Source organism: Mastomys coucha, unplaced genomic scaffold (genome assembly GCF_008632895.1).
Source record: "Mastomys coucha isolate ucsf_1 unplaced genomic scaffold, UCSF_Mcou_1 pScaffold12, whole genome shotgun sequence".
In the NCBI taxonomy this organism is placed as follows: Eukaryota; Metazoa; Chordata; class Mammalia; order Rodentia; family Muridae; genus Mastomys; species Mastomys coucha.
Window position 1 is genome coordinate 77,129,959 of NW_022196894.1, and position 8,675 is coordinate 77,138,633.

Below are 8,675 nucleotides of genomic sequence, written 5' to 3' on the forward strand. Positions count from 1 at the left end.
TTGGTAACTCCATTTTTATGCCTTTTGTTTATTAGTCATTTATTAGTAGTTACTTTCTACAATAGTAGCTCTCCATAAGACCCTTCTAATAACCATGAGTGCTAGCTGTCCCTCCATGAATCATTCTGCTTCCATATTCCCTGGTCTCTCTATAACTTTATGCTCTATGTTCTATTTCCCCTTCCTTGGATGATAGCCTGTTTTTCCTCATGGTACCTTAACTGATATAAAACCTCTGTAGCTTTACAGACTGTAACATTCCTATTGGAGACACTGCTTTATGAGATCTTCTTGTAAAGTTTCAGATTGTTTGCTATATTATCCACATTTGTATTAATCAATCCTCTGAGATTATTGGAACATTTTTTGCCTTTCCCTGATTTCCTCTTCTTGGAAGTGTCTCAGCGTAATAAAGTCATCCTCTCCTGTTAACCATCAAGCCATTCTTTGTGAATCCTTTCCAGAGTCACTAAGGGAAGCATCCTTCCCTCCCTTTTGCTCTCAAGTCCAGTATTAATGTTTCCATCATAGTCCTTGACACTGTGTTTTAATGGTGCTTTTAGAGCATGTCTCATCCACTAGCTTAGCTGATTACAGGGAAGTGTTCAAGTGTGCAAGCATATAAATAAACTGTAGAAGCAAAAATTATTTCATAAAATTGGCTTAAATGAAGATTTTCTTTCATTCTGACATTCCAATTGCACTAAGATCATAGCAAATCAATGAAATCAATGTCCTGACACTGATTTCAACACAATACCCGTTCATTTACTTGTGTTGTTGTTATTTTTTGGCAGCAATGCCACTTCAAGGACAATTTTTAGAAAACTCAACTAATATTCTTGGCAGATATTTAACCTTACAGAAGAAAATCATTTATCTAAGACTTCAGTATTTTTCATTTCAGTGACATTTAAAATGGAAATGAGCCCATTTTCTTTTCAGATCTTTGAATATGCTTTGGTTCAAAATTAAGCCAATTCAGTACTTATTTAAGTAGCACAAAATCAGAAAAATACAACATGAAAAGCAAATTTTTCCCACTGATGTTATTATACTTAATGCAACCTGTGTGTATTATCTTTTAACTATAAAACAGGTAAATGACAAAATGTGTGCTCCAGACTTAGATGGCCCAGCATGTAAAGAGGGCTTGCTAGGCAAACATGAGCCCTTGAGTTTGAATCTCTACCATTTACATATACTGCCAGGATTGGTAGCTTACACCTGGGACCTCAAACTTGTGGAGGACAGGGAGAGGAGAATCCTGTGGGCTCCCTCATTTTGGAGAGGCAGTCTTAAAGTAATAAGGTAGAGAGTGCATTCAAATGGTCAGGACCACTCACATCTTTCTTTGGTCTCTGTATATGTGTATGTACATCCATATGAATTAATCTGAAATTAGTTATCAACAGCATAGCATACAACTGATTAATGTTTAACTTTGCTCTAGGCATATAAGATTATTTAGATGTGTTTAGGAGACATTTTCTGAGTCCTTTATAAAGAAAATATTTTCCATGTAATTCATAGATTTTGATATGAACAGCTTAATTATTTTATTTCATATCATTGTAACACTAAACAATTTAAATAAATACATTAAAATAATTTATTTTGAATTTTTTTTCAAGAGACAGAGAAAGAAAGGGAGAGAGACAGGGAGAGACAGAAAGAGATAAAGTACTCATAATTTTGGGTGGATAGGGGAAGGGAAAGAATCTGGTATAAGCTTGGGTAGGAAGCAAACATGATATAAAATCATGCAGCTTCCAATTTTGGACTAACACATTATAATACCTATAGTAACACAGGAAACTAAAGTTGGGCGGCTTATTTGACATCTCTACTTTATGACAACTGTTCTTCAGAACACAAAACCAAGCTCAAATACAAGAGCCCTTCAACCTGTAGATACAGCACAAGAAAGAGTTAATTACCTTATACCCTACCTACCTCTAAAATCAAATATGCAGGAATACTTTTCTCCACATCTCTGCTGTTCTTGGTCTGTTTCCTGCCTCATTTGCTGTTGATTACCAAACTTTAAATTTATACTTATTTTAAACAACTGCCTCCATATTTTATCAAATTTTGTTGAATACTGTGTAAAGTAGTAAATAACCAATGAAAGACTGCAAACAAAAATAAGCCATTTTTTTTCTTTGATAATGATTTTCCTTCCACATCTTCTTAGGGATGTTCAACTTAGTTTTCAATCAGCAGAACCCAACAAAGTCTAATCCATAACAGAGCAGCAGGCAGTAAACGTGTTGTCACATTTAAAAAAGAACAGGTTGCTAAACAACAGAATAAATACCAGTCTCTGATTTGACTATAATATTGCTGTAGCATACGGTCTTTAACACCTGGAACATTGAGTTGTCCAGTGTTGTCATTATTGTCAAAATGGAAGAAATTCATCTTGCCATTTACTATTTCTCATATATAGTTAAACAGAAAGCTCAAGACATGGAAAATTACAATTTCACATATTCCTAATATTTCGACATTTTCTCAATCATGTTTAAGTGCCTTACATAGGCATCTAGGTAGAGTGGTGCACAAGTTCCTTCTCTGATATATACAAATGTGATGTACAAATGGAACAAGAAATTTCTTCTGTAAATTAGATCTATTTTTCAAAAACACTTTACTTATGGGCATTGGATTTTCATTTCTTTTACTCATACATTATTTATTTCCTCAAGGTTTTCATGGGTGATTTCACATGTCCCACTGTGTGTTGTATCATCCTCCTGTCAAAGAGCCTCTAATTATTATTTAAAAAACATATGTCTACTGTAGGACATTTCATCTAAGGTCCCTCCCTTTGAGTCCTGAGAGTCTCTCACCTCCCAGGTCTCTGGGAGAGGGAACTTGTAGAGCCCACATCCATCAGAAAGACAGAGCATCAAGTGAGGGTTACACACTCAAAACTCTGACCCATTATTGTTCCAGTTGAAAGAACTGCAGGGACAGAAATGGAGAGGATCCTGAGGGAAAGGAGGCCCAGGGACAAGCCCAAAGTGGGATCTAGCTCAAGGGACAGAAATGGAGAGGATCCTGAGGGAAAGGAGGCCCAGGGACAAGCCCAAAGTGGGATCTAGCTCAAGGGGAGGTCCCAAGGCCTGACACTATTACTGAGGCTATGGAACACTCACAAAGGGGACCTATCATCATGACTGCCTTCAGAGCAACTCAACAAGCAGCTGAGAGAATCAGATGCAGATATTTGCACCCAACCAGTGGATAGAAGCTGCTGACTTCTGTGGTTGAATTACGGAAAAACTGGAAGAAGCTGAGGAGGAGGGCAACCATGTAAGAGGACTAGCAGTCTCAACCTGGACCACTGAGATCTCTAAGACAGTGGACCACCAACCAGGCAGCATGCACCAGCTGCTATGAGGCCCCAACACATATACAGCAGAGAACTCCCGGGTCTAGGTTCAGTCAGAGAAAAAAGCACCTAGCCCCCAAGAGACTGGAGGCCCCAGAGAGTTTAGAGGTCTAGTTGGGTGGATGGGGATTAGGGGTGGGACATCCTAGTGGAGATAGGGAGGGTGGAGAGAAGGTATTGGATGGGGAACAGTCAGAGGGTGGACCTAGAGAGCAATAAAATCTGGAGTGTTAAAAAAAAAGATTAAATAAATAAAAAATTAAAAACATGCCCAAAATATCTTTTAGAAGTTATGTTGGAGAGACTTCATGGATGTAGTTTCTGACATTCCTGGGAGACACAATCACAGCAAACTCCCTCACTGTCTGCCTCTTATGAGCTCTAACATGGCCTGTCTTCTAATATGTTTCCTGAGCTTAGGAGAAGGGGTTGGTCCACATTGGTGACTGGCTTCCACAAGTCTGCATTTTATGTCATTATTGTTTTCTGTAGTGGGCTCCTAGTATTGCAAAGAGAGGTTTCCTCAAAGAGGGTTGAGGATTACATTTATCATTGGGTATAAGGACAGATATTTACAAGTAGTTAGTGATTCTGCTGGTTTAGTATCGTGGTAGTTGTAGGTTCTCCTCTGAGATCCAGGACTTCACTTTTCCATGTTTAAGTGAAATTTTTGCAGCCAGGTGGGAGCAATAAAAAAAATACTAAACAGGTTGTACTAACTGCTATAACATTAGCATACATATATCAATATGTTAGAACACTATTTTAATGTTACATTTGAGCATTTATGAGTTATAGTTTTGAAGAATAATTCATGAGAAATTAAATAACTTCTAACAATTACCATCTAATGATTAATGTACAAACTCCAGTTATATTAGTTGACACAAGATGAATTGATGGTAGTACATGATCCTCACACATTTTACTAACTTAAATTAAATATCTGAACTACTGTAAACATTTACTTTATTTTGACAAAGGAGAATATATTAAAAGCAAATTAAAATTACTTTAGATCTGCACCACACTTTTTAAGTGAATCTTAAACTGATCAAAAGAAAGCAAGGTCTGAAAGAAATATAAAAACAAGTGGAAATTATGTGAACCACTCTTTGCTTTGACTATTTAATTTTTATGTAAATCCATTTTATTAATTACTATTTTAACAAGGGTCTAACTATATACAATGAAACAATGGAAGCAAGGAATTAGAGTAGAATTTAACCTGAAATTTATGCCTGAGTTGATATTAAGTTTGTACCAATTCTTCTGCTTCAGTAACTGTATATGTGGAAATGAAGGGGAGAAAATAACCTGGCTTTTGGATATCTGTACATATGCTGTGGTCAAGACCATGACAGAAAGAGAGGCAGGCAGAAAAGTGCTCTTGACAGAAGAGTCTTGATTAAGAATGAAGCTGTGTTCACTGCAGAGACAGCATTGCAGAAACAAATTGTATAAGAGAGGTACAAATGCAGGTACTGCTGGAGGAGAAAGTGAGCAGGTAGACAGTGGGGTATCCCTCATCACCTGCCCACTGTGTCATTATGATCAGAGAAACTTAACCAAGTTGATGCTCCAGGTGTCTGTTAGAGTTTTCATAAATGCAAATTATACGTATCAGCCCCCATATGAACCTTCGTTAGATATCTGTTGTATCCTTCTTAAATCATAATCATTCTTTAAGATGCAGATATAAACAAACATATGTAAATGTAAACACATGTTTACTGTGAGCCATGGAATCGGTGACATGGCAGACAATATTAGTAATTATACTCAGAATAAAGAAACATGCCTTTGCTTCAGCCAGATTGCCAAAACAGGAAGAATTGCCTGAAAAATTGATGCTTTGTAACTTTCTCCAACTTGGAAATTGATCATTATTTTATTGTTTCTGACATCTTGGAAAGATATAAACATGCTTTGTCTCAAATAGAGCATATTTATAAATCTCATGTTTAGACTGACAATTTTTAACCACTTTTCAATTTTTTTCTTTTTTTTCATAGTTCTTTTTTATTAGGTATTTTCTTTATTTATATTTCAAATGATATCCCCTTGCCTGGTTTCCCCTCTGAAAAAGAACCCCTCCTAATCCCTCTCCCCTCCCCCTGGTCACCAACCCACCCTCTCCTGGTTCCTGGCCCTGGGGCATAGAACCTTCACAAGACCAAGGCACTTTCCTCTAATTGATGAGTGACTAGGCCATGCTCTGCTATACATATGCTGCTGGAGCCATGAGTCTCACTATGTGTACTCTTTGGTTGGTGGTTTAGTCCCTAGGAGCTCTGAGAGTACTAGTTAGTTCATATTGTTGTTCATCCTAAAGGGCTGCAAACCCTTCAGCTCCTTGGGTCCTTTCTCTAGCTCCTTCATTGGGGACTATGTGCTCAGTCCAATGGATGTCTGTGAGTCTCTACTTCTGTATTAGTCGGGTACTGGCAGAGCCTCTCAGGAGACAGCTATATCAGTCTCCTGTCAGTCAGCACTTGCTGGCATCCACAATAGTGTCTGGGTTTGGTGATTAAATATAGGAAGAATTCCCAGGTGTGGCAGTCTCTGGATTGTCCTTCCTTCAGTCTCTGCTCCATACTTTGTCTCTGCAAGTCCTTCCACGGGTATTTTCTAAGAAGGATCAAAGTATCCACACATTGGCCTTCCTTCTTCTTGAGTTTCTTGTGGTTTGTAGATTGTATCTTGGGTATTCTGAGCTTCTTGGCTAATATCCACTTATCACTGAGTACATACCATGTGTGTTCTTTTGTGATTTGGTTACCTTAGTCAGAATGATATTTTCCAGATCCATCCATTTCCCTAAGAATTTCATAAATTCATTGTTTTTAATAGCTGAGTAGTACTCCATTTTATAAATATTTTTCTGTATCCATTTGTCTGTTGAGGGACATCTGGGTTATTTCCAGCTTCTATTATAAATAAGGCTGTTATGAACATAGTGTTACATGTGTCCTTATTACATGTTGGAGCATCTTCTGGCTATATGCCCAGGATGGTATAGCTGGGTCCTTTGGTAATACTACATCAAAATTTCTGAGGAAATTCCAAACTGATTTCTAGAGTGGTTGTACCATTTTGCAATCACACCAAAAATGGAGGAATATTCCTTTTTCTTCACATTCTCCCCAGCACCTTCTGTCACCTGAGTTTTTATTTTAGCCATCTGACTGGTATGAGGTGGAATCTCAGGGTTGTTTTGATTTGCATTTCCCTGATGATTCAGGATGTTGAACATTTCTTTAGGTGCTGCTCGGCCATTTGAGTTTCCTCAGTTGAAAATTTTTTGTTCAGCTCTGTGACCCATTATTAAATATGGTTATTTGGTTCTCTGGAGTCTAATGTATTGAGTTATTTGTATATATTGGATATTAGCCCTCTATCAGATGTAGGATTGGTAAGGATCTTTTCCCAATCTATTGGTTGCCTTTTTGTCCTATTGACAGTGTCCTTTACATTACAAAAGCTTCATAAATTTTTGAGATCTAATTTGCTGATTCTTGATTTTACAGCATAAGCCATTGATGTTCTGTTTAGGAACTTTTAACCTGGGCCCATGTGTTCGAGACTCTTCCCCACTTTCTGCTCTATAGGTTTCAGTGTGTCTGGTTTTATGTGGAGGTCTTTGATCCACTTGGACTTTATTTTAGCTTTGTACAAGGAGATAAGAATGAGTCAATTTGCATTTTCCTACATGCTGACTGCCAGTTGAAACACACCATTTGTTTAAAATGCTGTCTTTTTTGTACAGGATGGTTTTAACTCCTTTTTCAAATATCAAGTGATCATGTGTGTGGGTTCATTTTTAAGTCTTCAATTCTATTCCATTCATCATCCTGCCTGTCTCTGTACCAATACCATGCAATTTTTATCACTATTTCTCTGTAATACAGCTTGAGGTCAGGTATGGTGATTACCTCAGAAGTTCTTTTATTGTTAAGAATAGTTCTCACTATTCCATTTTTTTTTTTTTATTGCAAATGAATTTGCAAATTCCTCTTTCTAACGCTATGAAGAATTGATTTGAATTTTGATGGGAACTGCATTGAATCTGTAGATTGTTTTCGGTATTTTTACTATATTAATCCTGCCAATCCTTGGGCATGGGAGATCTTTCCATCTTCTGAGATCTTCTTTGATTATTTTTCTTCAGAGACATGAAATTCTTGTCATAGAGATCTTTTACTTATTTGGATAGAGTCACACCAAGATATGTAATATTATTTGTTACTATTATGAAGGATGTCATTTCCCTAATTTCCTTCTCAGCCTATAACTATTTTGAGTAGAAGAAGGCTACTGATTTGTTTGAGTTGATTTTATATCCAGCAACTTTGATGAAGTTGTTTATCAGCTTTAGGATTGCTCTGGTAGAATTTTTAGGGTCACATGTCATCTGTAAAGAGTGATATTTTGATTCCTTCCTTTCCAATTTGTATCCCATTGACCTCCTTTTGTTGTCTAATTGCCCAAGCTAGAACTTCAAGTACTATGTTGAAAAGATAGGGAGTGAGTGGCCAGCCTTGTCTAGAAACTGATTTAATGGGATTGCTTCAAGTTTCTTTCCATTAAGTTGGATATTGGCTACTAGTATGCTGTATATTACATTTACTATGTTTAGGTATGGGCCTTGAATTCCTGATCATATAACATGAAGGGATGCTGAATTTTATCAAATGCTTTTTTAGCATCTAATGAAATGATTATGTGATTTGTGATTTTTTTCTTTGAGTTTGTTTATGTAGTAGATTATGTTGATGGATTTCCATATATTGAACCATCCCTGCAACACTGGATGAAGCCTACTTGATCCTGGTGAATGATCCTTTACATGTGTTCTTGAATTTGGTTGGCAAGAATTTTAGTGAGTATTATTTCTTCAATGTTCATAAGGGAGATTGGTCAGAAGTTCTCTTTTTTTTGTTGGGTCTTTGTGTGGTTTGGTATAAGCATAATGGTGGCTTCATAGAATGAATTGGGAAGTATACCTTCTGTTTCTACTTTGTGGAATAGTTTGAAGAGTATTGGTATTAGGTCTTCTTTAAAAGTCTGGTAGAATTCTCCACTAAATCCATCTGGTCTTTTGCTTTTTTTGGTTGGGAGACTATTAAAGACTTCTTTTATTTCCTTAGTGTTTATGGGACGGTTTAGATGGTTTAACTGATCCGGTTTTAATTTGGCACCTTTATGTCTCTAGAAAATTGTCCCTTTCATCCAGATTTTCCAATTTGGTTGAGTATGAATGTTTGTAGGAAGA